This window comes from Coffea arabica, chromosome 11e, assembly GCF_036785885.1.
Source record: "Coffea arabica cultivar ET-39 chromosome 11e, Coffea Arabica ET-39 HiFi, whole genome shotgun sequence".
NCBI lineage: Eukaryota > Viridiplantae > Streptophyta > Magnoliopsida > Gentianales > Rubiaceae > Coffea > Coffea arabica.
Window position 1 is genome coordinate 46,103,131 of NC_092331.1, and position 26,799 is coordinate 46,129,929.

At 39.6% G+C, this 26,799-nt stretch overlaps 22 non-coding genes across 22 annotated transcripts; all 22 read right to left on the reverse strand.

Annotated features, from left to right (window-relative positions):
* Positions 1-290: 290 nt before the first annotated feature.
* Positions 291-409, reverse strand: LOC140029480 (5S ribosomal RNA). The gene has a single exon (XR_011833385.1). It is a non-coding gene; the product is annotated as a 5S ribosomal RNA (ribosomal RNA).
* Positions 410-1,544: 1,135 nt separating this feature from the next.
* LOC140029481 (5S ribosomal RNA) lies at positions 1,545-1,663 on the reverse strand. Its single transcript, XR_011833386.1, has one exon. It is a non-coding gene; the product is annotated as a 5S ribosomal RNA (ribosomal RNA).
* Positions 1,664-2,798: 1,135 nt separating this feature from the next.
* Positions 2,799-2,917, reverse strand: LOC140029482 (5S ribosomal RNA). Its single transcript, XR_011833387.1, has one exon. It is a non-coding gene; the product is annotated as a 5S ribosomal RNA (ribosomal RNA).
* A 1,125-nt stretch (positions 2,918-4,042) lies between these two features.
* Positions 4,043-4,161, reverse strand: LOC140029483 (5S ribosomal RNA). The gene has a single exon (XR_011833388.1). It is a non-coding gene; the product is annotated as a 5S ribosomal RNA (ribosomal RNA).
* Positions 4,162-5,296: 1,135 nt separating this feature from the next.
* Positions 5,297-5,415, reverse strand: LOC140029484 (5S ribosomal RNA). Its single transcript, XR_011833389.1, has one exon. It is a non-coding gene; the product is annotated as a 5S ribosomal RNA (ribosomal RNA).
* A 1,135-nt stretch (positions 5,416-6,550) lies between these two features.
* Positions 6,551-6,669, reverse strand: LOC140029486 (5S ribosomal RNA). Its single transcript, XR_011833391.1, has one exon. It is a non-coding gene; the product is annotated as a 5S ribosomal RNA (ribosomal RNA).
* A 1,123-nt stretch (positions 6,670-7,792) lies between these two features.
* On the reverse strand, positions 7,793-7,911 carry LOC140029487 (5S ribosomal RNA). Its single transcript, XR_011833392.1, has one exon. It is a non-coding gene; the product is annotated as a 5S ribosomal RNA (ribosomal RNA).
* Positions 7,912-9,046: 1,135 nt separating this feature from the next.
* LOC140029488 (5S ribosomal RNA) lies at positions 9,047-9,165 on the reverse strand. Its single transcript, XR_011833393.1, has one exon. It is a non-coding gene; the product is annotated as a 5S ribosomal RNA (ribosomal RNA).
* Positions 9,166-10,300: 1,135 nt separating this feature from the next.
* Positions 10,301-10,419, reverse strand: LOC140029489 (5S ribosomal RNA). Its single transcript, XR_011833394.1, has one exon. It is a non-coding gene; the product is annotated as a 5S ribosomal RNA (ribosomal RNA).
* Positions 10,420-11,544: 1,125 nt separating this feature from the next.
* On the reverse strand, positions 11,545-11,663 carry LOC140029490 (5S ribosomal RNA). Its single transcript, XR_011833395.1, has one exon. It is a non-coding gene; the product is annotated as a 5S ribosomal RNA (ribosomal RNA).
* A 1,135-nt stretch (positions 11,664-12,798) lies between these two features.
* Positions 12,799-12,917, reverse strand: LOC140029491 (5S ribosomal RNA). The gene has a single exon (XR_011833396.1). It is a non-coding gene; the product is annotated as a 5S ribosomal RNA (ribosomal RNA).
* Positions 12,918-14,042: 1,125 nt separating this feature from the next.
* LOC140029492 (5S ribosomal RNA) lies at positions 14,043-14,161 on the reverse strand. Its single transcript, XR_011833397.1, has one exon. It is a non-coding gene; the product is annotated as a 5S ribosomal RNA (ribosomal RNA).
* Positions 14,162-15,296: 1,135 nt separating this feature from the next.
* Positions 15,297-15,415, reverse strand: LOC140029493 (5S ribosomal RNA). Its single transcript, XR_011833398.1, has one exon. It is a non-coding gene; the product is annotated as a 5S ribosomal RNA (ribosomal RNA).
* A 1,135-nt stretch (positions 15,416-16,550) lies between these two features.
* LOC140029494 (5S ribosomal RNA) lies at positions 16,551-16,669 on the reverse strand. Its single transcript, XR_011833399.1, has one exon. It is a non-coding gene; the product is annotated as a 5S ribosomal RNA (ribosomal RNA).
* A 1,135-nt stretch (positions 16,670-17,804) lies between these two features.
* Positions 17,805-17,923, reverse strand: LOC140029495 (5S ribosomal RNA). Its single transcript, XR_011833400.1, has one exon. It is a non-coding gene; the product is annotated as a 5S ribosomal RNA (ribosomal RNA).
* Positions 17,924-19,058: 1,135 nt separating this feature from the next.
* LOC140029497 (5S ribosomal RNA) lies at positions 19,059-19,177 on the reverse strand. Its single transcript, XR_011833402.1, has one exon. It is a non-coding gene; the product is annotated as a 5S ribosomal RNA (ribosomal RNA).
* A 1,135-nt stretch (positions 19,178-20,312) lies between these two features.
* On the reverse strand, positions 20,313-20,431 carry LOC140029498 (5S ribosomal RNA). The gene has a single exon (XR_011833403.1). It is a non-coding gene; the product is annotated as a 5S ribosomal RNA (ribosomal RNA).
* A 1,125-nt stretch (positions 20,432-21,556) lies between these two features.
* Positions 21,557-21,675, reverse strand: LOC140029499 (5S ribosomal RNA). Its single transcript, XR_011833404.1, has one exon. It is a non-coding gene; the product is annotated as a 5S ribosomal RNA (ribosomal RNA).
* A 1,135-nt stretch (positions 21,676-22,810) lies between these two features.
* LOC140029500 (5S ribosomal RNA) lies at positions 22,811-22,929 on the reverse strand. The gene has a single exon (XR_011833405.1). It is a non-coding gene; the product is annotated as a 5S ribosomal RNA (ribosomal RNA).
* Positions 22,930-24,064: 1,135 nt separating this feature from the next.
* On the reverse strand, positions 24,065-24,183 carry LOC140029501 (5S ribosomal RNA). Its single transcript, XR_011833406.1, has one exon. It is a non-coding gene; the product is annotated as a 5S ribosomal RNA (ribosomal RNA).
* Positions 24,184-25,318: 1,135 nt separating this feature from the next.
* On the reverse strand, positions 25,319-25,437 carry LOC140029502 (5S ribosomal RNA). The gene has a single exon (XR_011833407.1). It is a non-coding gene; the product is annotated as a 5S ribosomal RNA (ribosomal RNA).
* Positions 25,438-26,572: 1,135 nt separating this feature from the next.
* LOC140029503 (5S ribosomal RNA) lies at positions 26,573-26,691 on the reverse strand. Its single transcript, XR_011833408.1, has one exon. It is a non-coding gene; the product is annotated as a 5S ribosomal RNA (ribosomal RNA).
* Between the last annotated feature and the right edge of the window lie 108 nt (positions 26,692-26,799).

A 26,799-nucleotide genomic window follows, 5' to 3' on the forward strand; every position in this document is an offset into this window, starting at 1 on the left:
AATTCCCGAAACCTCAACCCAAACCCATTAATTTCGTGTTAGGTTCGTGTCGTGTTTTCAGGTCGTGTCGAAAATTGCCACCCCTAGTTGCGGTGATACATTTGCGCCGACAAATTTGAGCGACGATCCGGGCTTTGATCGAGCCGTACCGTTCCTGATTTGTCTCGCGCCTTCAGATCCTCCTTCACGCTTCGACAAGAAGCAAAATATTAAGCAATCGTTCCGACGGAGCTAAATTACTACAGGATAAAGAACGAATAGGAAATTTGGATTTCGAAACAAAAAAGAGAGGGGTGCAACACGAGGACTTCCCAGGGGGTCACCCATCCTAGTACTACTCTCGCCCAAGCACGCTTAACTTCGGAGTTCTGATGGGATCCGGTGCATTAGTGCTGGTATGATCGCACCCGCCATGTTCCTTTCGCTTTATTCTTTTAAACTACCCCGTCCTGCGAAGCAGTGTGGCTTTTCTAGACCGAAATTCATTTTAAGCGTCAATTCAAGCATTTTCCTCTTATCCTTTTATTTATTTACTTTATATTTTTTTTTGTTATTGATTTGCACCCTGTTTTTTTCCCTCATCCCGCAACTCTAAATTATCATGAAATCAATCCTTCACGCTTGCAGTTAGGGGTGGCAATTCGGGTCCAAATCAGGTTGGCGGGTCGGGTTCGGGTCAACAGACCCGCCAGAAAATCTGTTGACCCGAACCCCGACCCGCCAACCCGTGACGGGTCAGGTATGCTGACCCGAACCCGAAAATTTCAGGTTTACGGGGCGGCGGGTCGACCCGAAATGACCCGAAACTTAATTTTAATTTATTAATTTATCACTGTAATTTCTAATAAAATCAATTTCTCACAAAACTAATTACATAATCAAGTAATAAAAATTTAAATAAATGATTCCAAATCAAATCTAAAATAAATTAAACACCGTAAAAGTGTTTTATCCCAAGCAAAATATAAAATAAATTAAAACAATACAAAAGTGAAAAATAATATAATATATTATTTGTCCAAGTATAATAATTTCAACTTCACACAAATTAAATAAATTCGTTTAGGATTAAGTAATTAATGCCTTTGAAAAAAAGAATAACTTAGTTTAGTTAGATAAAATTATTTTTATGTTTATTAAATTATTTTTAATTCGTAAACGGGTCATATCGGGTCATATCAGGTCACCACGGGTTGACCCGAAATCGACCGGTTTTCTTTTCGGGTTCATCGGGTCCAACCCGATTCTGACCCGAATTCCCGAAACCTCAACCCAAACCCATTAATTTCGTGTTAGGTTCGTGTCGTGTTTTCAGGTCGTGTCGAAAATTGCCACCCCTAGTTGCGGTGATACATTTGCGCCGACAAATTTGAGCGACGATCCGGGCTTTGATCGAGCCGTACCGTTCCTGATTTGTCTCGCGCCTTCAGATCCTCCTTCACGCTTCGACAAGAAGCAAAATATTAAGCAATCGTTCCGACGGAGCTAAATTACTACAGGATAAAGAACGAATAGGAAATTTGGATTTCGAAACAAAAAAGAGAGGGGTGCAACACGAGGACTTCCCAGGGGGTCACCCATCCTAGTACTACTCTCGCCCAAGCACGCTTAACTTCGGAGTTCTGATGGGATCCGGTGCATTAGTGCTGGTATGATCGCACCCGCCATGTTCCTTTCGCTTTATTCTTTTAAACTACCCCGTCCTGCGAAGCAGTGTGGCTTTTCTAGACCGAAATTCATTTTAAGCGTCAATTCAAGCATTTTCCTCTTATCCTTTTATTTATTTACTTTATATTTTTTTTTGTTATTGATTTGCACCCTGTTTTTTTCCCTCATCCCGCAACTCTAAATTATCATGAAATCAATCCTTCACGCTTGCAGTTAGGGGTGGCAATTCGGGTCCAAATCAGGTTGGCGGGTCGGGTTCGGGTCAACAGACCCGCCAGAAAATCTGTTGACCCGAACCCCGACCCGCCAACCCGTGACGGGTCAGGTATGCTGACCCGAACCCGAAAATTTCAGGTTTACGGGGCGGCGGGTCGACCCGAAATGACCCGAAACTTAATTTTAATTTATTAATTTATCACTGTAATTTCTAATAAAATCAATTTCTCACAAAACTAATTACATAATCAAGTAATAAAAGTTTAAATAAATGATTCCAAATCAAATCTAAAATAAATTAAACACCGTAAAAGTGTTTTATCCCAAGCAAAATATAAAATAAATTAAAACAATACAAAAGTGAAAAATAATATAATATATTATTTGTCCAAGTATAATAATTTCAACTTCACACAAATTAAATAAATTCGTTTAGGATTAAGTAATTAATGCCTTTGAAAAAAAGAATAACTTAGTTTAGTTAGATAAAATTATTTTTATGTTTATTAAATTATTTTTAATTCGTAAACGGGTCATATCGGGTCATATCAGGTCACCACGGGTTGACCCGAAATCGACCGGTTTTCTTTTCGGGTTCATCGGGTCCAACCCGATTCTGACCCGAATTCCCGAAACCTCAACCCAAACCCATTAATTTCGTGTTAGGTTCGTGTCGTGTTTTCAGGTCGTGTCGAAAATTGCCACCCCTAGTTGCGGTGATACATTTGCGCCGACAAATTTGAGCGACGATCCGGGCTTTGATCGAGCCGTACCGTTCCTGATTTGTCTCGCGCCTTCAGATCCTCCTTCACGCTTCGACAAGAAGCAAAATATTAAGCAATCGTTCCGACGGAGCTAAATTACTACAGGATAAAGAACGAATAGGAAATTTGGATTTCGAAACAAAAAAGAGAGGGGTGCAACACGAGGACTTCCCAGGGGGTCACCCATCCTAGTACTACTCTCGCCCAAGCACGCTTAACTTCGGAGTTCTGATGGGATCCGGTGCATTAGTGCTGGTATGATCGCACCCGCCATGTTCCTTTCGCTTTATTCTTTTAAACTACCCCGTCCTGCGAAGCAGTGTGGCTTTTCTAGACCGAAATTCATTTTAAGCGTCAATTCAAGCATTTTCCTCTTATCCTTTTATTTATTTACTTTATATTTTTTTTTGTTATTGATTTGCACCCTGTTTTTTTCCCTCATCCCGCAACTCTAAATTATCATGAAATCAATCCTTCACGCTTGCAGTTAGGGGTGGCAATTCGGGTCCAAATCAGGTTGGCGGGTCGGGTTCGGGTCAACAGACCCGCCAGAAAATCTGTTGACCCGAACCCCGACCCGCCAACCCGTGACGGGTCAGGTATGCTGACCCGAACCCGAAAATTTCAGGTTTACGGGGCGGCGGGTCGACCCGAAATGACCCGAAACTTAATTTTAATTTATTAATTTATCACTGTAATTTCTAATAAAATCAATTTCTCACAAAACTAATTACATAATCAAGTAATAAAAATTTAAATAAATGATTCCAAATCAAATCTAAAATAAATTAAACACCGTAAAAGTGTTTTATCCCAAGCAAAATATAAAATAAATTAAAACAATACAAAAGTGAAAAATAATATAATATATTATTTGTCCAAGTATAATAATTTCAACTTCACACAAATTAAATAAATTCGTTTAGGATTAAGTAATTAATGCCTTTGAAAAAAAGAATAACTTAGTTTAGTTAGATAAAATTATTTTTATGTTTATTAAATTATTTTTAATTCGTAAACGGGTCATATCGGGTCACCACGGGTTGACCCGAAATCGACCGGTTTTCTTTTCGGGTTCATCGGGTCCAACCCGATTCTGACCCGAATTCCCGAAACCTCAACCCAAACCCATTAATTTCGTGTTAGGTTCGTGTCGTGTTTTCAGGTCGTGTCGAAAATTGCCACCCCTAGTTGCGGTGATACATTTGCGCCGACAAATTTGAGCGACGATCCGGGCTTTGATCGAGCCGTACCGTTCCTGATTTGTCTCGCGCCTTCAGATCCTCCTTCACGCTTCGACAAGAAGCAAAATATTAAGCAATCGTTCCGACGGAGCTAAATTACTACAGGATAAAGAACGAATAGGAAATTTGGATTTCGAAACAAAAAAGAGAGGGGTGCAACACGAGGACTTCCCAGGGGGTCACCCATCCTAGTACTACTCTCGCCCAAGCACGCTTAACTTCGGAGTTCTGATGGGATCCGGTGCATTAGTGCTGGTATGATCGCACCCGCCATGTTCCTTTCGCTTTATTCTTTTAAACTACCCCGTCCTGCGAAGCAGTGTGGCTTTTCTAGACCGAAATTCATTTTAAGCGTCAATTCAAGCATTTTCCTCTTATCCTTTTATTTATTTACTTTATATTTTTTTTTGTTATTGATTTGCACCCTGTTTTTTTCCCTCATCCCGCAACTCTAAATTATCATGAAATCAATCCTTCACGCTTGCAGTTAGGGGTGGCAATTCGGGTCCAAATCAGGTTGGCGGGTCGGGTTCGGGTCAACAGACCCGCCAGAAAATCTGTTGACCCGAACCCCGACCCGCCAACCCGTGACGGGTCAGGTATGCTGACCCGAACCCGAAAATTTCAGGTTTACGGGGCGGCGGGTCGACCCGAAATGACCCGAAACTTAATTTTAATTTATTAATTTATCACTGTAATTTCTAATAAAATCAATTTCTCACAAAACTAATTACATAATCAAGTAATAAAAATTTAAATAAATGATTCCAAATCAAATCTAAAATAAATTAAACACCGTAAAAGTGTTTTATCCCAAGCAAAATATAAAATAAATTAAAACAATACAAAAGTGAAAAATAATATAATATATTATTTGTCCAAGTATAATAATTTCAACTTCACACAAATTAAATAAATTCGTTTAGGATTAAGTAATTAATGCCTTTGAAAAAAAGAATAACTTAGTTTAGTTAGATAAAATTATTTTTATGTTTATTAAATTATTTTTAATTCGTAAACGGGTCATATCGGGTCATATCAGGTCACCACGGGTTGACCCGAAATCGACCGGTTTTCTTTTCGGGTTCATCGGGTCCAACCCGATTCTGACCCGAATTCCCGAAACCTCAACCCAAACCCATTAATTTCGTGTTAGGTTCGTGTCGTGTTTTCAGGTCGTGTCGAAAATTGCCACCCCTAGTTGCGGTGATACATTTGCGCCGACAAATTTGAGCGACGATCCGGGCTTTGATCGAGCCGTACCGTTCCTGATTTGTCTCGCGCCTTCAGATCCTCCTTCACGCTTCGACAAGAAGCAAAATATTAAGCAATCGTTCCGACGGAGCTAAATTACTACAGGATAAAGAACGAATAGGAAATTTGGATTTCGAAACAAAAAAGAGAGGGGTGCAACACGAGGACTTCCCAGGGGGTCACCCATCCTAGTACTACTCTCGCCCAAGCACGCTTAACTTCGGAGTTCTGATGGGATCCGGTGCATTAGTGCTGGTATGATCGCACCCGCCATGTTCCTTTCGCTTTATTCTTTTAAACTACCCCGTCCTGCGAAGCAGTGTGGCTTTTCTAGACCGAAATTCATTTTAAGCGTCAATTCAAGCATTTTCCTCTTATCCTTTTATTTATTTACTTTATATTTTTTTTTGTTATTGATTTGCACCCTGTTTTTTTCCCTCATCCCGCAACTCTAAATTATCATGAAATCAATCCTTCACGCTTGCAGTTAGGGGTGGCAATTCGGGTCCAAATCAGGTTGGCGGGTCGGGTTCGGGTCAACAGACCCGCCAGAAAATCTGTTGACCCGAACCCCGACCCGCCAACCCGTGACGGGTCAGGTATGCTGACCCGAACCCGAAAATTTCAGGTTTACGGGGCGGCGGGTCGACCCGAAATGACCCGAAACTTAATTTTAATTTATTAATTTATCACTGTAATTTCTAATAAAATCAATTTCTCACAAAACTAATTACATAATCAAGTAATAAAAGTTTAAATAAATGATTCCAAATCAAATCTAAAATAAATTAAACACCGTAAAAGTGTTTTATCCCAAGCAAAATATAAAATAAATTAAAACAATACAAAAGTGAAAAATAATATAATATATTATTTGTCCAAGTATAATAATTTCAACTTCACACAAATTAAATAAATTCGTTTAGGATTAAGTAATTAATGCCTTTGAAAAAAAGAATAACTTAGTTTAGTTAGATAAAATTATTTTTATGTTTATTAAATTATTTTTAATTCGTAAACGGGTCATATCGGGTCATATCAGGTCACCACGGGTTGACCCGAAATCGACCGGTTTTCTTTTCGGGTTCATCGGGTCCAACCCGATTCTGACCCGAATTCCCGAAACCTCAACCCAAACCCATTAATTTCGTGTTAGGTTCGTGTCGTGTTTTCAGGTCGTGTCGAAAATTGCCACCCCTAGTTGCGGTGATACATTTGCGCCGACAAATTTGAGCGACGATCCGGGCTTTGATCGAGCCGTACCGTTCCTGATTTGTCTCGCGCCTTCAGATCCTCCTTCACGCTTCGACAAGAAGCAAAATATTAAGCAATCGTTCCGACGGAGCTAAATTACTACAGGATAAAGAACGAATAGGAAATTTGGATTTCGAAACAAAAAAGAGAGGGGTGCAACACGAGGACTTCCCAGGGGGTCACCCATCCTAGTACTACTCTCGCCCAAGCACGCTTAACTTCGGAGTTCTGATGGGATCCGGTGCATTAGTGCTGGTATGATCGCACCCGCCATGTTCCTTTCGCTTTATTCTTTTAAACTACCCCGTCCTGCGAAGCAGTGTGGCTTTTCTAGACCGAAATTCATTTTAAGCGTCAATTCAAGCATTTTCCTCTTATCCTTTTATTTATTTACTTTATATTTTTTTTTGTTATTGATTTGCACCCTGTTTTTTTCCCTCATCCCGCAACTCTAAATTATCATGAAATCAATCCTTCACGCTTGCAGTTAGGGGTGGCAATTCGGGTCCAAATCAGGTTGGCGGGTCGGGTTCGGGTCAACAGACCCGCCAGAAAATCTGTTGACCCGAACCCCGACCCGCCAACCCGTGACGGGTCAGGTATGCTGACCCGAACCCGAAAATTTCAGGTTTACGGGGCGGCGGGTCGACCCGAAATGACCAAACTTAATTTTAATTTATTAATTTATCACTGTAATTTCTAATAAAATCAATTTCTCACAAAACTAATTACATAATCAAGTAATAAAAATTTAAATAAATGATTCCAAATCAAATCTAAAATAAATTAAACACCGTAAAAGTGTTTTATCCCAAGCAAAATATAAAATAAATTAAAACAATACAAAAGTGAAAAATAATATAATATATTATTTGTCCAAGTATAATAATTTCAACTTCACACAAATTAAATAAATTCGTTTAGGATTAAGTAATTAATGCCTTTGAAAAAAAGAATAACTTAGTTTAGTTAGATAAAATTATTTTTATGTTTATTAAATTATTTTTAATTCGTAAACGGGTCATATCGGGTCACCACGGGTTGACCCGAAATCGACCGGTTTTCTTTTCGGGTTCATCGGGTCCAACCCGATTCTGACCCGAATTCCCGAAACCTCAACCCAAACCCATTAATTTCGTGTTAGGTTCGTGTCGTGTTTTCAGGTCGTGTCGAAAATTGCCACCCCTAGTTGCGGTGATACATTTGCGCCGACAAATTTGAGCGACGATCCGGGCTTTGATCGAGCCGTACCGTTCCTGATTTGTCTCGCGCCTTCAGATCCTCCTTCACGCTTCGACAAGAAGCAAAATATTAAGCAATCGTTCCGACGGAGCTAAATTACTACAGGATAAAGAACGAATAGGAAATTTGGATTTCGAAACAAAAAAGAGAGGGGTGCAACACGAGGACTTCCCAGGGGGTCACCCATCCTAGTACTACTCTCGCCCAAGCACGCTTAACTTCGGAGTTCTGATGGGATCCGGTGCATTAGTGCTGGTATGATCGCACCCGCCATGTTCCTTTCGCTTTATTCTTTTAAACTACCCCGTCCTGCGAAGCAGTGTGGCTTTTCTAGACCGAAATTCATTTTAAGCGTCAATTCAAGCATTTTCCTCTTATCCTTTTATTTATTTACTTTATATTTTTTTTTGTTATTGATTTGCACCCTGTTTTTTTCCCTCATCCCGCAACTCTAAATTATCATGAAATCAATCCTTCACGCTTGCAGTTAGGGGTGGCAATTCGGGTCCAAATCAGGTTGGCGGGTCGGGTTCGGGTCAACAGACCCGCCAGAAAATCTGTTGACCCGAACCCCGACCCGCCAACCCGTGACGGGTCAGGTATGCTGACCCGAACCCGAAAATTTCAGGTTTACGGGGCGGCGGGTCGACCCGAAATGACCCGAAACTTAATTTTAATTTATTAATTTATCACTGTAATTTCTAATAAAATCAATTTCTCACAAAACTAATTACATAATCAAGTAATAAAAATTTAAATAAATGATTCCAAATCAAATCTAAAATAAATTAAACACCGTAAAAGTGTTTTATCCCAAGCAAAATATAAAATAAATTAAAACAATACAAAAGTGAAAAATAATATAATATATTATTTGTCCAAGTATAATAATTTCAACTTCACACAAATTAAATAAATTCGTTTAGGATTAAGTAATTAATGCCTTTGAAAAAAAGAATAACTTAGTTTAGTTAGATAAAATTATTTTTATGTTTATTAAATTATTTTTAATTCGTAAACGGGTCATATCGGGTCATATCAGGTCACCACGGGTTGACCCGAAATCGACCGGTTTTCTTTTCGGGTTCATCGGGTCCAACCCGATTCTGACCCGAATTCCCGAAACCTCAACCCAAACCCATTAATTTCGTGTTAGGTTCGTGTCGTGTTTTCAGGTCGTGTCGAAAATTGCCACCCCTAGTTGCGGTGATACATTTGCGCCGACAAATTTGAGCGACGATCCGGGCTTTGATCGAGCCGTACCGTTCCTGATTTGTCTCGCGCCTTCAGATCCTCCTTCACGCTTCGACAAGAAGCAAAATATTAAGCAATCGTTCCGACGGAGCTAAATTACTACAGGATAAAGAACGAATAGGAAATTTGGATTTCGAAACAAAAAAGAGAGGGGTGCAACACGAGGACTTCCCAGGGGGTCACCCATCCTAGTACTACTCTCGCCCAAGCACGCTTAACTTCGGAGTTCTGATGGGATCCGGTGCATTAGTGCTGGTATGATCGCACCCGCCATGTTCCTTTCGCTTTATTCTTTTAAACTACCCCGTCCTGCGAAGCAGTGTGGCTTTTCTAGACCGAAATTCATTTTAAGCGTCAATTCAAGCATTTTCCTCTTATCCTTTTATTTATTTACTTTATATTTTTTTTTGTTATTGATTTGCACCCTGTTTTTTTCCCTCATCCCGCAACTCTAAATTATCATGAAATCAATCCTTCACGCTTGCAGTTAGGGGTGGCAATTCGGGTCCAAATCAGGTTGGCGGGTCGGGTTCGGGTCAACAGACCCGCCAGAAAATCTGTTGACCCGAACCCCGACCCGCCAACCCGTGACGGGTCAGGTATGCTGACCCGAACCCGAAAATTTCAGGTTTACGGGGCGGCGGGTCGACCCGAAATGACCCGAAACTTAATTTTAATTTATTAATTTATCACTGTAATTTCTAATAAAATCAATTTCTCACAAAACTAATTACATAATCAAGTAATAAAAGTTTAAATAAATGATTCCAAATCAAATCTAAAATAAATTAAACACCGTAAAAGTGTTTTATCCCAAGCAAAATATAAAATAAATTAAAACAATACAAAAGTGAAAAATAATATAATATATTATTTGTCCAAGTATAATAATTTCAACTTCACACAAATTAAATAAATTCGTTTAGGATTAAGTAATTAATGCCTTTGAAAAAAAGAATAACTTAGTTTAGTTAGATAAAATTATTTTTATGTTTATTAAATTATTTTTAATTCGTAAACGGGTCATATCGGGTCATATCAGGTCACCACGGGTTGACCCGAAATCGACCGGTTTTCTTTTCGGGTTCATCGGGTCCAACCCGATTCTGACCCGAATTCCCGAAACCTCAACCCAAACCCATTAATTTCGTGTTAGGTTCGTGTCGTGTTTTCAGGTCGTGTCGAAAATTGCCACCCCTAGTTGCGGTGATACATTTGCGCCGACAAATTTGAGCGACGATCCGGGCTTTGATCGAGCCGTACCGTTCCTGATTTGTCTCGCGCCTTCAGATCCTCCTTCACGCTTCGACAAGAAGCAAAATATTAAGCAATCGTTCCGACGGAGCTAAATTACTACAGGATAAAGAACGAATAGGAAATTTGGATTTCGAAACAAAAAAGAGAGGGGTGCAACACGAGGACTTCCCAGGGGGTCACCCATCCTAGTACTACTCTCGCCCAAGCACGCTTAACTTCGGAGTTCTGATGGGATCCGGTGCATTAGTGCTGGTATGATCGCACCCGCCATGTTCCTTTCGCTTTATTCTTTTAAACTACCCCGTCCTGCGAAGCAGTGTGGCTTTTCTAGACCGAAATTCATTTTAAGCGTCAATTCAAGCATTTTCCTCTTATCCTTTTATTTATTTACTTTATATTTTTTTTTGTTATTGATTTGCACCCTGTTTTTTTCCCTCATCCCGCAACTCTAAATTATCATGAAATCAATCCTTCACGCTTGCAGTTAGGGGTGGCAATTCGGGTCCAAATCAGGTTGGCGGGTCGGGTTCGGGTCAACAGACCCGCCAGAAAATCTGTTGACCCGAACCCCGACCCGCCAACCCGTGACGGGTCAGGTATGCTGACCCGAACCCGAAAATTTCAGGTTTACGGGGCGGCGGGTCGACCCGAAATGACCCGAAACTTAATTTTAATTTATTAATTTATCACTGTAATTTCTAATAAAATCAATTTCTCACAAAACTAATTACATAATCAAGTAATAAAAATTTAAATAAATGATTCCAAATCAAATCTAAAATAAATTAAACACCGTAAAAGTGTTTTATCCCAAGCAAAATATAAAATAAATTAAAACAATACAAAAGTGAAAAATAATATAATATATTATTTGTCCAAGTATAATAATTTCAACTTCACACAAATTAAATAAATTCGTTTAGGATTAAGTAATTAATGCCTTTGAAAAAAAGAATAACTTAGTTTAGTTAGATAAAATTATTTTTATGTTTATTAAATTATTTTTAATTCGTAAACGGGTCATATCGGGTCACCACGGGTTGACCCGAAATCGACCGGTTTTCTTTTCGGGTTCATCGGGTCCAACCCGATTCTGACCCGAATTCCCGAAACCTCAACCCAAACCCATTAATTTCGTGTTAGGTTCGTGTCGTGTTTTCAGGTCGTGTCGAAAATTGCCACCCCTAGTTGCGGTGATACATTTGCGCCGACAAATTTGAGCGACGATCCGGGCTTTGATCGAGCCGTACCGTTCCTGATTTGTCTCGCGCCTTCAGATCCTCCTTCACGCTTCGACAAGAAGCAAAATATTAAGCAATCGTTCCGACGGAGCTAAATTACTACAGGATAAAGAACGAATAGGAAATTTGGATTTCGAAACAAAAAAGAGAGGGGTGCAACACGAGGACTTCCCAGGGGGTCACCCATCCTAGTACTACTCTCGCCCAAGCACGCTTAACTTCGGAGTTCTGATGGGATCCGGTGCATTAGTGCTGGTATGATCGCACCCGCCATGTTCCTTTCGCTTTATTCTTTTAAACTACCCCGTCCTGCGAAGCAGTGTGGCTTTTCTAGACCGAAATTCATTTTAAGCGTCAATTCAAGCATTTTCCTCTTATCCTTTTATTTATTTACTTTATATTTTTTTTTGTTATTGATTTGCACCCTGTTTTTTTCCCTCATCCCGCAACTCTAAATTATCATGAAATCAATCCTTCACGCTTGCAGTTAGGGGTGGCAATTCGGGTCCAAATCAGGTTGGCGGGTCGAGTTCGGGTCAACAGACCCGCCAGAAAATCTGTTGACCCGAACCCCGACCCGCCAACCCGTGACGGGTCAGGTATGCTGACCCGAACCCGAAAATTTCAGGTTTACGGGGCGGCGGGTCGACCCGAAATGTCCCGAAACTTAATTTTAATTTATTAATTTATCACTGTAATTTCTAATAAAATCAATTTCTCACAAAACTAATTACATAATCAAGTAATAAAAATTTAAATAAATGATTCCAAATCAAATCTAAAATAAATTAAACACCGTAAAAGTGTTTTATCCCAAGCAAAATATAAAATAAATTAAAACAATACAAAAGTGAAAAATAATATAATATATTATTTGTCCAAGTATAATAATTTCAACTTCACACAAATTAAATAAATTCGTTTAGGATTAAGTAATTAGTGCCTTTGAAAAAAAGAATAACTTAGTTTAGTTAGATAAAATTATTTTTATGTTTATTAAATTATTTTTAATTCGTAAACGGGTCATATCGGGTCATATCAGGTCACCACGGGTTGACCCGAAATCGACCGGTTTTCTTTTCGGGTTCATCGGGTCCAACCCGATTCTGACCCGAATTCCCGAAACCTCAACCCAAACCCATTAATTTCGTGTTAGGTTCGTGTCGTGTTTTCAGGTCGTGTCGAAAATTGCCACCCCTAGTTGCGGTGATACATTTGCGCCGACAAATTTGAGCGACGATCCGGGCTTTGATCGAGCCGTACCGTTCCTGATTTGTCTCGCGCCTTCAGATCCTCCTTCACGCTTCGACAAGAAGCAAAATATTAAGCAATCGTTCCGACGGAGCTAAATTACTACAGGATAAAGAACGAATAGGAAATTTGGATTTCGAAACAAAAAAGAGAGGGGTGCAACACGAGGACTTCCCAGGGGGTCACCCATCCTAGTACTACTCTCGCCCAAGCACGCTTAACTTCGGAGTTCTGATGGGATCCGGTGCATTAGTGCTGGTATGATCGCACCCGCCATGTTCCTTTCGCTTTATTCTTTTAAACTACCCCGTCCTGCGAAGCAGTGTGGCTTTTCTAGACCGAAATTCATTTTAAGCGTCAATTCAAGCATTTTCCTCTTATCCTTTTATTTATTTACTTTATATTTTTTTTTGTTATTGATTTGCACCCTGTTTTTTTCCCTCATCCCGCAACTCTAAATTATCATGAAATCAATCCTTCACGCTTGCAGTTAGGGGTGGCAATTCGGGTCCAAATCAGGTTGGCGGGTCGGGTTCGGGTCAACAGACCCGCCAGAAAATCTGTTGACCCGAACCCCGACCCGCCAACCCGTGACGGGTCAGGTATGCTGACCCGAACCCGAAAATTTCAGGTTTACGGGGCGGCGGGTCGACCCGAAATGACCCGAAACTTAATTTTAATTTATTAATTTATCACTGTAATTTCTAATAAAATCAATTTCTCACAAAACTAATTACATAATCAAGTAATAAAAATTTAAATAAATGATTCCAAATCAAATCTAAAATAAATTAAACACCGTAAAAGTGTTTTATCCCAAGCAAAATATAAAATAAATTAAAACAATACAAAAGTGAAAAATAATATAATATATTATTTGTCCAAGTATAATAATTTCAACTTCACACAAATTAAATAAATTCGTTTAGGATTAAGTAATTAATGCCTTTGAAAAAAAGAATAACTTAGTTTAGTTAGATAAAATTATTTTTATGTTTATTAAATTATTTTTAATTCGTAAACGGGTCATATCAGGTCACCACGGGTTGACCCGAAATCGACCGGTTTTCTTTTCGGGTTCATCGGGTCCAACCCGATTCTGACCCGAATTCCCGAAATCTCAACCCAAACCCATTAATTTCGTGTTAGGTTCGTGTCGTGTTTTCAGGTCGTGTCGAAAATTGCCACCCCTAGTTGCGGTGATACATTTGCGCCGACAAATTTGAGCGACGATCCGGGCTTTGATCGAGCCGTACCGTTCCTGATTTGTCTCGCGCCTTCAGATCCTCCTTCACGCTTCGACAAGAAGCAAAATATTAAGCAATCGTTCCGACGGAGCTAAATTACTACAGGATAAAGAACGAATAGGAAATTTGGATTTTGAAACAAAAAAGAGAGGGGTGCAACACGAGGACTTCCCAGGGGGTCACCCATCCTAGTACTACTCTCGCCCAAGCACGCTTAACTTCGGAGTTCTGATGGGATCCGGTGCATTAGTGCTGGTATGATCGCACCCGCCATGTTCCTTTCGCTTTATTCTTTTAAACTACCCCGTCCTGCGAAGCAGTGTGGCTTTTCTAGACCGAAATTCATTTTAAGCGTCAATTCAAGCATTTTCCTCTTATCCTTTTATTTATTTACTTTATATTTTTTTTTGTTATTGATTTGCACCCTGTTTTTTTCCCTCATCCCGCAACTCTAAATTATCATGAAATCAATCCTTCACGCTTGCAGTTAGGGGTGGCAATTCGGGTCCAAATCAGGTTGGCGGGTCGGGTTCGGGTCAACAGACCCGCCAGAAAATCTGTTGACCCGAACCCCGACCCGCCAACCCGTGACGGGTCAGGTATGCTGACCCGAACCCGAAAATTTCAGGTTTACGGGGCGGCGGGTCGACCCGAAATGACCCGAAACTTAATTTTAATTTATTAATTTATCACTGTAATTTCTAATAAAATCAATTTCTCACAAAACTAATTACATAATCAAGTAATAAAAATTTAAATAAATGATTCCAAATCAAATCTAAAATAAATTAAACACCGTAAAAGTGTTTTATCCCAAGCAAAATATAAAATAAATTAAAACAATACAAAAGTGAAAAATAATATAATATATTATTTGTCCAAGTATAATAATTTCAACTTCACACAAATTAAATAAATTCGTTTAGGATTAAGTAATTAATGCCTTTGAAAAAAAGAATAACTTAGTTTAGTTAGATAAAATTATTTTTATGTTTATTAAATTATTTTTAATTCGTAAACGGGTCATATCGGGTCATATCAGGTCACCACGGGTTGACCCGAAATCGACCGGTTTTCTTTTCGGGTTCATCGGGTCCAACCCGATTCTGACCCGAATTCCCGAAACCTCAACCCAAACCCATTAATTTCGTGTTAGGTTCGTGTCGTGTTTTCAGGTCGTGTCGAAAATTGCCACCCCTAGTTGCGGTGATACATTTGCGCCGACAAATTTGAGCGACGATCCGGGCTTTGATCGAGCCGTACCGTTCCTGATTTGTCTCGCGCCTTCAGATCCTCCTTCACGCTTCGACAAGAAGCAAAATATTAAGCAATCGTTCCGACGGAGCTAAATTACTACAGGATAAAGAACGAATAGGAAATTTGGATTTCGAAACAAAAAAGAGAGGGGTGCAACACGAGGACTTCCCAGGGGGTCACCCATCCTAGTACTACTCTCGCCCAAGCACGCTTAACTTCGGAGTTCTGATGGGATCCGGTGCATTAGTGCTGGTATGATCGCACCCGCCATGTTCCTTTCGCTTTATTCTTTTAAACTACCCCGTCCTGCGAAGCAGTGTGGCTTTTCTAGACCGAAATTCATTTTAAGCGTCAATTCAAGCATTTTCCTCTTATCCTTTTATTTATTTACTTTATATTTTTTTTTGTTATTGATTTGCACCCTGTTTTTTTCCCTCATCCCGCAACTCTAAATTATCATGAAATCAATCCTTCACGCTTGCAGTTAGGGGTGGCAATTCGGGTCCAAATCAGGTTGGCGGGTCGGGTTCGGGTCAACAGACCCGCCAGAAAATCTGTTGACCCGAACCCCGACCCGCCAACCCGTGACGGGTCAGGTATGCTGACCCGAACCCGAAAATTTCAGGTTTACGGGGCGGCGGGTCGACCCGAAATGACCCGAAACTTAATTTTAATTTATTAATTTATCACTGTAATTTCTAATAAAATCAATTTCTCACAAAACTAATTACATAATCAAGTAATAAAAATTTAAATAAATGATTCCAAATCAAATCTAAAATAAATTAAACACCGTAAAAGTGTTTTATCCCAAGCAAAATATAAAATAAATTAAAACAATACAAAAGTGAAAAATAATATAATATATTATTTGTCCAAGTATAATAATTTCAACTTCACACAAATTAAATAAATTCGTTTAGGATTAAGTAATTAATGCCTTTGAAAAAAAGAATAACTTAGTTTAGTTAGATAAAATTATTTTTATGTTTATTAAATTATTTTTAATTCGTAAACGGGTCATATCGGGTCATATCAGGTCACCACGGGTTGACCCGAAATCGACCGGTTTTCTTTTCGGGTTCATCGGGTCCAACCCGATTCTGACCCGAATTCCCGAAACCTCAACCCAAACCCATTAATTTCGTGTTAGGTTCGTGTCGTGTTTTCAGGTCGTGTCGAAAATTGCCACCCCTAGTTGCGGTGATACATTTGCGCCGACAAATTTGAGCGACGATCCGGGCTTTGATCGAGCCGTACCGTTCCTGATTTGTCTCGCGCCTTCAGATCCTCCTTCACGCTTCGACAAGAAGCAAAATATTAAGCAATCGTTCCGACGGAGCTAAATTACTACAGGATAAAGAACGAATAGGAAATTTGGATTTCGAAACAAAAAAGAGAGGGGTGCAACACGAGGACTTCCCAGGGGGTCACCCATCCTAGTACTACTCTCGCCCAAGCACGCTTAACTTCGGAGTTCTGATGGGATCCGGTGCATTAGTGCTGGTATGATCGCACCCGCCATGTTCCTTTCGATTTATTCTTTTAAACTACCCCGTCCTGCGAAGCAGTGTGGCTTTTCTAGACCGAAATTCATTTTAAGCGTCAATTCAAGCATTTTCCTCTTATCCTTTTATTTATTTACTTTATATTTTTTTTTGTTATTGATTTGCACCCTGTTTTTTTCCCTCATCCCGCAACTCTAAATTATCATGAAATCAATCCTTCACGCTTGCAGTTAGGGGTGGCAATTCGGGTCCAAATCAGGTTGGCGGGTCGGGTTCGGGTCAACAGACCCGCCAGAAAATCTGTTGACCCGAACCCCGACCCGCCAACCCGTGACGGGTCAGGTATGCTGACCCGAACCCGAAAATTTCAGGTTTACGGGGCGGCGGGTCGACCCGAAATGACCCGAAACTTAATTTTAATTTATTAATTTATCACTGTAATTTCTAATAAAATCAATTTCTCACAAAACTAATTACATAATCAAGTAATAAAAATTTAAATAAATGATTCCAAATCAAATCTAAAATAAATTAAACACCGTAAAAGTGTTTTATCCCAAGCAAAATATAAAATAAATTAAAACAATACAAAAGTGAAAAATAATATAATATATTATTTGTCCAAGTATAATAATTTCAACTTCACACAAATTAAATAAATTCGTTTAGGATTAAGTAATTAATGCCTTTGAAAAAAAGAATAACTTAGTTTAGTTAGATAAAATTATTTTTATGTTTATTAAATTATTTTTAATTCGTAAACGGGTCATATCGGGTCATATCAGGTCACCACGGGTTGACCCGAAATCGACCGGTTTTCTTTTCGGGTTCATCGGGTCCAACCCGATTCTGACCCGAATTCCCGAAACCTCAACCCAAACCCATTAATTTCGTGTTAGGTTCGTGTCGTGTTTTCAGGTCGTGTCGAAAATTGCCACCCCTAGTTGCGGTGATACATTTGCGCCGACAAATTTGAGCGACGATCCGGGCTTTGATCGAGCCGTACCGTTCCTGATTTGTCTCGCGCCTTCAGATCCTCCTTCACGCTTCGACAAGAAGCAAAATATTAAGCAATCGTTCCGACGGAGCTAAATTACTACAGGATAAAGAACGAATAGGAAATTTGGATTTCGAAACAAAAAAGAGAGGGGTGCAACACGAGGACTTCCCAGGGGGTCACCCATCCTAGTACTACTCTCGCCCAAGCACGCTTAACTTCGGAGTTCTGATGGGATCCGGTGCATTAGTGCTGGTATGATCGCACCCGCCATGTTCCTTTCGCTTTATTCTTTTAAACTACCCCGTCCTGCGAAGCAGTGTGGCTTTTCTAGACCGAAATTCATTTTAAGCGTCAATTCAAGCATTTTCCTCTTATCCTTTTATTTATTTACTTTATATTTTTTTTTGTTATTGATTTGCACCCTGTTTTTTTCCCTCATCCCGCAACTCTAAATTATCATGAAATCAATCCTTCACGCTTGCAGTTAGGGGTGGCAATTCGGGTCCAAATCAGGTTGGCGGGTCGGGTTCGGGTCAACAGACCCGCCAGAAAATCTGTTGACCCGAACCCCGACCCGCCAACCCGTGACGGGTCAGGTATGCTGACCCGAACCCGAAAATTTCAGGTTTACGGGGCGGCGGGTCGACCCGAAATGACCCGAAACTTAATTTTAATTTATTAATTTATCACTGTAATTTCTAATAAAATCAATTTCTCACAAAACTAATTACATAATCAAGTAATAAAAATTTAAATAAATGATTCCAAATCAAATCTAAAATAAATTAAACACCGTAAAAGTGTTTTATCCCAAGCAAAATATAAAATAAATTAAAACAATACAAAAGTGAAAAATAATATAATATATTATTTGTCCAAGTATAATAATTTCAACTTCACACAAATTAAATAAATTCGTTTAGGATTAAGTAATTAATGCCTTTGAAAAAAAGAATAACTTAGTTTAGTTAGATAAAATTATTTTTATGTTTATTAAATTATTTTTAATTCGTAAACGGGTCATATCGGGTCATATCAGGTCACCACGGGTTGACCCGAAATCGACCGGTTTTCTTTTCGGGTTCATCGGGTCCAACCCGATTCTGACCCGAATTCCCGAAACCTCAACCCAAACCCATTAATTTCGTGTTAGGTTCGTGTCGTGTTTTCAGGTCGTGTCGAAAATTGCCACCCCTAGTTGCGGTGATACATTTGCGCCGACAAATTTGAGCGACGATCCGGGCTTTGATCGAGCCGTACCGTTCCTGATTTGTCTCGCGCCTTCAGATCCTCCTTCACGCTTCGACAAGAAGCAAAATATTAAGCAATCGTTCCGACGGAGCTAAATTACTACAGGATAAAGAACGAATAGGAAATTTGGATTTCGAAACAAAAAAGAGAGGGGTGCAACACGAGGACTTCCCAGGGGGTCACCCATCCTAGTACTACTCTCGCCCAAGCACGCTTAACTTCGGAGTTCTGATGGGATCCGGTGCATTAGTGCTGGTATGATCGCACCCGCCATGTTCCTTTCGCTTTATTCTTTTAAACTACCCCGTCCTGCGAAGCAGTGTGGCTTTTCTAGACCGAAATTCATTTTAAGCGTCAATTCAAGCATTTTCCTCTTATCCTTTTATTTATTTACTTTATATTTTTTTTTGTTATTGATTTGCACCCTGTTTTTTTCCCTCATCCCGCAACTCTAAATTATCATGAAATCAATCCTTCACGCTTGCAGTTAGGGGTGGCAATTCGGGTCCAAATCAGGTTGGCGGGTCGAGTTCGGGTCAACAGACCCGCCAGAAAATCTGTTGACCCGAACCCCGACCCGCCAACCCGTGACGGGTCAGGTATGCTGACCCGAACCCGAAAATTTCAGGTTTACGGGGCGGCGGGTCGACCCGAAATGTCCCGAAACTTAATTTTAATTTATTAATTTATCACTGTAATTTCTAATAAAATCAATTTCTCACAAAACTAATTACATAATCAAGTAATAAAAATTTAAATAAATGATTCCAAATCAAATCTAAAATAAATTAAACACCGTAAAAGTGTTTTATCCCAAGCAAAATATAAAATAAATTAAAACAATACAAAAGTGAAAAATAATATAATATATTATTTGTCCAAGTATAATAATTTCAACTTCACACAAATTAAATAAATTCGTTTAGGATTAAGTAATTAGTGCCTTTGAAAAAAAGAATAACTTAGTTTAGTTAGATAAAATTATTTTTATGTTTATTAAATTATTTTTAATTCGTAAACGGGTCATATCGGGTCATATCAGGTCACCACGGGTTGACCCGAAATCGACCGGTTTTCTTTTCGGGTTCATCGGGTCCAACCCGATTCTGACCCGAATTCCCGAAACCTCAACCCAAACCCATTAATTTCGTGTTAGGTTCGTGTCGTGTTTTCAGGTCGTGTCGAAAATTGCCACCCCTAGTTGCGGTGATACATTTGCGCCGACAAATTTGAGCGACGATCCGGGCTTTGATCGAGCCGTACCGTTCCTGATTTGTCTCGCGCCTTCAGATCCTCCTTCACGCTTCGACAAGAAGCAAAATATTAAGCAATCGTTCCGACGGAGCTAAATTACTACAGGATAAAGAACGAATAGGAAATTTGGATTTCGAAACAAAAAAGAGAGGGGTGCAACACGAGGACTTCCCAGGGGGTCACCCATCCTAGTACTACTCTCGCCCAAGCACGCTTAACTTCGGAGTTCTGATGGGATCCGGTGCATTAGTGCTGGTATGATCGCACCCGCCATGTTCCTTTCGCTTTATTCTTTTAAACTACCCCGTCCTGCGAAGCAGTGTGGCTTTTCTAGACCGAAATTCATTTTAAGCGTCAATTCAAGCATTTTCCTCTTATCCTTTTATTTATTTACTTTATATTTTTTTTTGTTATTGATTTGCACCCTGTTTTTTTCCCTCATCCCGCAACTCTAAATTATCATGAAATCAATCCTTCACGCTTGCAGTTAGGGGTGGCAATTCGGGTCCAAATCAGGTTGGCGGGTCGGGTTCGGGTCAACAGACCCGCCAGAAAATCTGTTGACCCGAACCCCGACCCGCCAACCCGTGACGGGTCAGGTATGCTGACCCGAACCCGAAAATTTCAGGTTTACGGGGCGGCGGGTCGACCCGAAATGACCCGAAACTTAATTTTAATTTATTAATTTATCACTGTAATTTCTAATAAAATCAATTTCTCACAAAACTAATTACATAATCAAGTAATAAAAATTTAAATAAATGATTCCAAATCAAATCTAAAATAAATTAAACACCGTAAAAGTGTTTTATCCCAAGCAAAATATAAAATAAATTAAAACAATACAAAAGTGAAAAATAATATAATATATTATTTGTCCAAGTATAATAATTTCAACTTCACACAAATTAAATAAATTCGTTTAGGATTAAGTAATTAATGCCTTTGAAAAAAAGAATAACTTAGTTTAGTTAGATAAAATTATTTTTATGTTTATTAAATTATTTTTAATTCGTAAACGGGTCATATCAGGTCACCACGGGTTGACCCGAAATCGACCGGTTTTCTTTTCGGGTTCATCGGGTCCAACCCGATTCTGACCCGAATTCCCGAAATCTCAACCCAAACCCATTAATTTCGTGTTAGGTTCGTGTCGTGTTTTCAGGTCGTGTCGAAAATTGCCACCCCTAGTTGCGGTGATACATTTGCGCCGACAAATTTGAGCGACGATCCGGGCTTTGATCGAGCCGTACCGTTCCTGATTTGTCTCGCGCCTTCAGATCCTCCTTCACGCTTCGACAAGAAGCAAAATATTAAGCAATCGTTCCGACGGAGCTAAATTACTACAGGATAAAGAACGAATAGGAAATTTGGATTTTGAAACAAAAAAGAGAGGGGTGCAACACGAGGACTTCCCAGGGGGTCACCCATCCTAGTACTACTCTCGCCCAAGCACGCTTAACTTCGGAGTTCTGATGGGATCCGGTGCATTAGTGCTGGTATGATCGCACCCGCCATGTTCCTTTCGCTTTATTCTTTTAAACTACCCCGTCCTGCGAAGCAGTGTGGCTTTTCTAGACCGAAATTCATTTTAAGCGTCAATTCAAGCATTTTCCTCTTATCCTTTTATTTATTTACTTTATATTTTTTTTTGTTATTGATTTGCACCCTGTTTTTTTCCCTCATCCCGCAACTCTAAATTATCATGAAATCAATCCTTCACGCTTGCAGTTAGGGGTGGCAATTCGGGTCCAAATCAGGTTGGCGGGTCGGGTTCGGGTCAACAGACCCGCCAGAAAATCTGTTGACCCGAACCCCGACCCGCCAACCCGTGACGGGTCAGGTATGCTGACCCGAACCCGAAAATTTCAGGTTTACGGGGCGGCGGGTCGACCCGAAATGACCCGAAACTTAATTTTAATTTATTAATTTATCACTGTAATTTCTAATAAAATCAATTTCTCACAAAACTAATTACATAATCAAGTAATAAAAATTTAAATAAATGATTCCAAATCAAATCTAAAATAAATTAAACACCGTAAAAGTGTTTTATCCCAAGCAAAATATAAAATAAATTAAAACAATACAAAAGTGAAAAATAATATAATATATTATTTGTCCAAGTATAATAATTTCAACTTCACACAAATTAAATAAATTCGTTTAGGATTAAGTAATTAATGCCTTTGAAAAAAAGAATAACTTAGTTTAGTTAGATAAAATTATTTTTATGTTTATTAAATTATTTTTAATTCGTAAACGGGTCATATCGGGTCATATCAGGTCACCACGGGTTGACCCGAAATCGACCGGTTTTCTTTTCGGGTTCATCGGGTCCAACCCGATTCTGACCCGAATTCCCGAAACCTCAACCCAAACCCATTAATTTCGTGTTAGGTTCGTGTCGTGTTTTCAGGTCGTGTCGAAAATTGCCACCCCTAGTTGCGGTGATACATTTGCGCCGACAAATTTGAGCGACGATCCGGGCTTTGATCGAGCCGTACCGTTCCTGATTTGTCTCGCGCCTTCAGATCCTCCTTCACGCTTCGACAAGAAGCAAAATATTAAGCAATCGTTCCGACGGAGCTAAATTACTACAGGATAAAGAACGAATAGGAAATTTGGATTTCGAAACAAAAAAGAGAGGGGTGCAACACGAGGACTTCCCAGGGGGTCACCCATCCTAGTACTACTCTCGCCCAAGCACGCTTAACTTCGGAGTTCTGATGGGATCCGGTGCATTAGTGCTGGTATGATCGCACCCGCCATGTTCCTTTCGCTTTATTCTTTTAAACTACCCCGTCCTGCGAAGCAGTGTGGCTTTTCTAGACCGAAATTCATTTTAAGCGTCAATTCAAGCATTTTCCTCTTATCCTTTTATTTATTTACTTTATATTTTTTTTTGTTATTGATTTGCACCCTGTTTTTTTCCCTCATCCCGCAACTCTAAATTATCATGAAATCAATCCTTCACGCTTGCAGTTAGGGGTGGCAATTCGGGTCCAAATCAGGTTGGCGGGTCGGGTTCGGGTCAACAGACCCGCCAGAAAATCTGTTGACCCGAACCCCGACCCGCCAACCCGTGACGGGTCAGGTATGCTGACCCGAACCCGAAAATTTCAGGTTTACGGGGCGGCGGGTCGACCCGAAATGACCCGAAACTTAATTTTAATTTATTAATTTATCACTGTAATTTCTAATAAAATCAATTTCTCACAAAACTAATTACATAATCAAGTAATAAAAATTTAAATAAATGATTCCAAATCAAATCTAAAATAAATTAAACACCGTAAAAGTGTTTTATCCCAAGCAAAATATAAAATAAATTAAAACAATACAAAAGTGAAAAATAATATAATATATTATTTGTCCAAGTATAATAATTTCAACTTCACACAAATTAAATAAATTCGTTTAGGATTAAGTAATTAATGCCTTTGAAAAAAAGAATAACTTAGTTTAGTTAGATAAAATTATTTTTATGTTTATTAAATTATTTTTAATTCGTAAACGGGTCATATCGGGTCATATCAGGTCACCACGGGTTGACCCGAAATCGACCGGTTTTCTTTTCGGGTTCATCGGGTCCAACCCGATTCTGACCCGAATTCCCGAAACCTCAACCCAAACCCATTAATTTCGTGTTAGGTTCGTGTCGTGTTTTCAGGTCGTGTCGAAAATTGCCACCCCTAGTTGCGGTGATACATTTGCGCCGACAAATTTGAGCGACGATCCGGGCTTTGATCGAGCCGTACCGTTCCTGATTTGTCTCGCGCCTTCAGATCCTCCTTCACGCTTCGACAAGAAGCAAAATATTAAGCAATCGTTCCGACGGAGCTAAATTACTACAGGATAAAGAACGAATAGGAAATTTGGATTTCGAAACAAAAAAGAGAGGGGTGCAACACGAGGACTTCCCAGGGGGTCACCCATCCTAGTACTACTCTCGCCCAAGCACGCTTAACTTCGGAGTTCTGATGGGATCCGGTGCATTAGTGCTGGTATGATCGCACCCGCCATGTTCCTTTCGATTTATTCTTTTAAACTACCCCGTCCTGCGAAGCAGTGTGGCTTTTCTAGACCGAAATTCATTTTAAGCGTCAATTCAAGCATTTTCCTCTTATCCTTTTATTTATTTACTTTATATTTTTTTTTGTTATTGATTTGCACCCTGTTTTTTTCCCTCATCCCGCAACTCTAAATTATCATGAAATCAATCCTTCACGCTTGCAGTTAGGGGTGGCAATTCGGGTCCAAATCAGGTTGGCGGGTCGGGTTCGGGTCAACAGACCCGCCAGAAAATCTGTTGACCCGAACCCCGACCCGCCAACCCGTGACGGGTCAGGTATGCTGACCCGAACCCGAAAATTTCAGGTTTACGGGGCGGCGGGTCGACCCGAAATGACCCGAAACTTAATTTTAATTTATTAATTTATCACTGTAATTTCTAATAAAATCAATTTCTCACAAAACTAATTACATAATCAAGTAATAAAAATTTAAATAAATGATTCCAAATCAAATCTAAAATAAATTAAACACCGTAAAAGTGTTTTATCCCAAGCAAAATATAAAATAAATTAAAACAATACAAAAGTGAAAAATAATATAATATATTATTTGTCCAAGTATAATAATTTCAACTTCACACAAATTAAATAAATTCGTTTAGGATTAAGTAATTAATGCCTTTGAAAAAAAGAATAACTTAGTTTAGTTAGATAAAATTATTTTTATGTTTATTAAATTATTTTTAATTCGTAAACGGGTCATATCGGGTCATATCAGGTCACCACGGGTTGACCCGAAATCGACCGGTTTTCTTTTCGGGTTCATCGGGTCCAACCCGATTCTGACCCGAATTCCCGAAACCTCAACCCAAACCCATTAATTTCGTGTTAGGTTCGTGTCGTGTTTTCAGGTCGTGTCGAAAATTGCCACCCCTAGTTGCGGTGATACATTTGCGCCGACAAATTTGAGCGACGATCCGGGCTTTGATCGAGCCGTACCGTTCCTGATTTGTCTCGCGCCTTCAGATCCTCCTTCACGCTTCGACAAGAAGCAAAATATTAAGCAATCGTTCCGACGGAGCTAAATTACTACAGGATAAAGAACGAATAGGAAATTTGGATTTCGAAACAAAAAAGAGAGGGGTGCAACACGAGGACTTCCCAGGGGGTCACCCATCCTAGTACTACTCTCGCCCAAGCACGCTTAACTTCGGAGTTCTGATGGGATCCGGTGCATTAGTGCTGGTATGATCGCACCCGCCATGTTCCTTTCGCTTTATTCTTTTAAACTACCCCGTCCTGCGAAGCAGTGTGGCTTTTCTAGACCGAAATTCATTTTAAGCGTCAATTCAAGCATTTTCCTCTTATCCTTTTATTTATTTACTTTATATTTTTTTTTGTTATTGATTTGCACCCTGTTTTTTTCCCTCATCCCGCAACTCTAAATTATCATGAAATCAATCCTTCACGCTTGCAGTTAGGGGTGGCAATTCGGGTCCAAATCAGGTTGGCGGGTCGGGTTCGGGTCAACAGACCCGCCAGAAAATCTGTTGACCCGAACCCCGACCCGCCAACCCGTGACGGGTCAGGTATGCTGACCCGAACCCGAAAATTTCAGGTTTACGGGGCGGCGGGTCGACCCGAAATGACCCGAAACTTAATTTTAATTTATTAATTTATCACTGTAATTTCTAATAAAATCAATTTCTCACAAAACTAATTACATAATCAAGTAATAAAAATTTAAATAAATGATTCCAAATCAAATCTAAAATAAATTAAACACCGTAAAAGTGTTTTATCCCAAGCAAAATATAAAATAAATTAAAACAATACAAAAGTGAAAAATAATATAATATATTATTTGTCCAAGTATAATAATTTCAACTTCACACAAATTAAATAAATTCGTTTAGGATTAAGTAATTAATGCCTTTGAAAAAAAGAATAACTTAGTTTAGTTAGATAAAATTATTTTTATGTTTATTAAATTATTTTTAATTCGTAAACGGGTCATATCGGGTCATATCAGGTCACCACGGGTTGACCCGAAATCGACCGGTTTTCTTTTCGGGTTCATCGGGTCCAACCCGATTCTGACCCGAATTCCCGAAACCTCAACCCAAACCCATTAATTTCGTGTTAGGTTCGTGTCGTGTTTTCAGGTCGTGTCGAAAATTGCCACCCCTAGTTGCGGTGATACATTTGCGCCGACAAATTTGAGCGACGATCCGGGCTTTGATCGAGCCGTACCGTTCCTGATTTGTCTCGCGCCTTCAGATCCTCCTTCACGCTTCGACAAGAAGCAAAATATTAAGCAATCGTTCCGACGGAGCTAAATTACTACAGGATAAAGAACGAATAGGAAATTTGGATTTCGAAACAAAAAAGAGAGGGGTGCAACACGAGGACTTCCCAGGGGGTCACCCATCCTAGTACTACTCTCGCCCAAGCACGCTTAACTTCGGAGTTCTGATGGGATCCGGTGCATTAGTGCTGGTATGATCGCACCCGCCATGTTCCTTTCGATTTATTCTTTTAAACTACCCCGTCCTGCGAAGCAGTGTGGCTTTTCTAGACCGAAATTCATTTTAAGCGTCAATTCAAGCATTTTCCTCTTA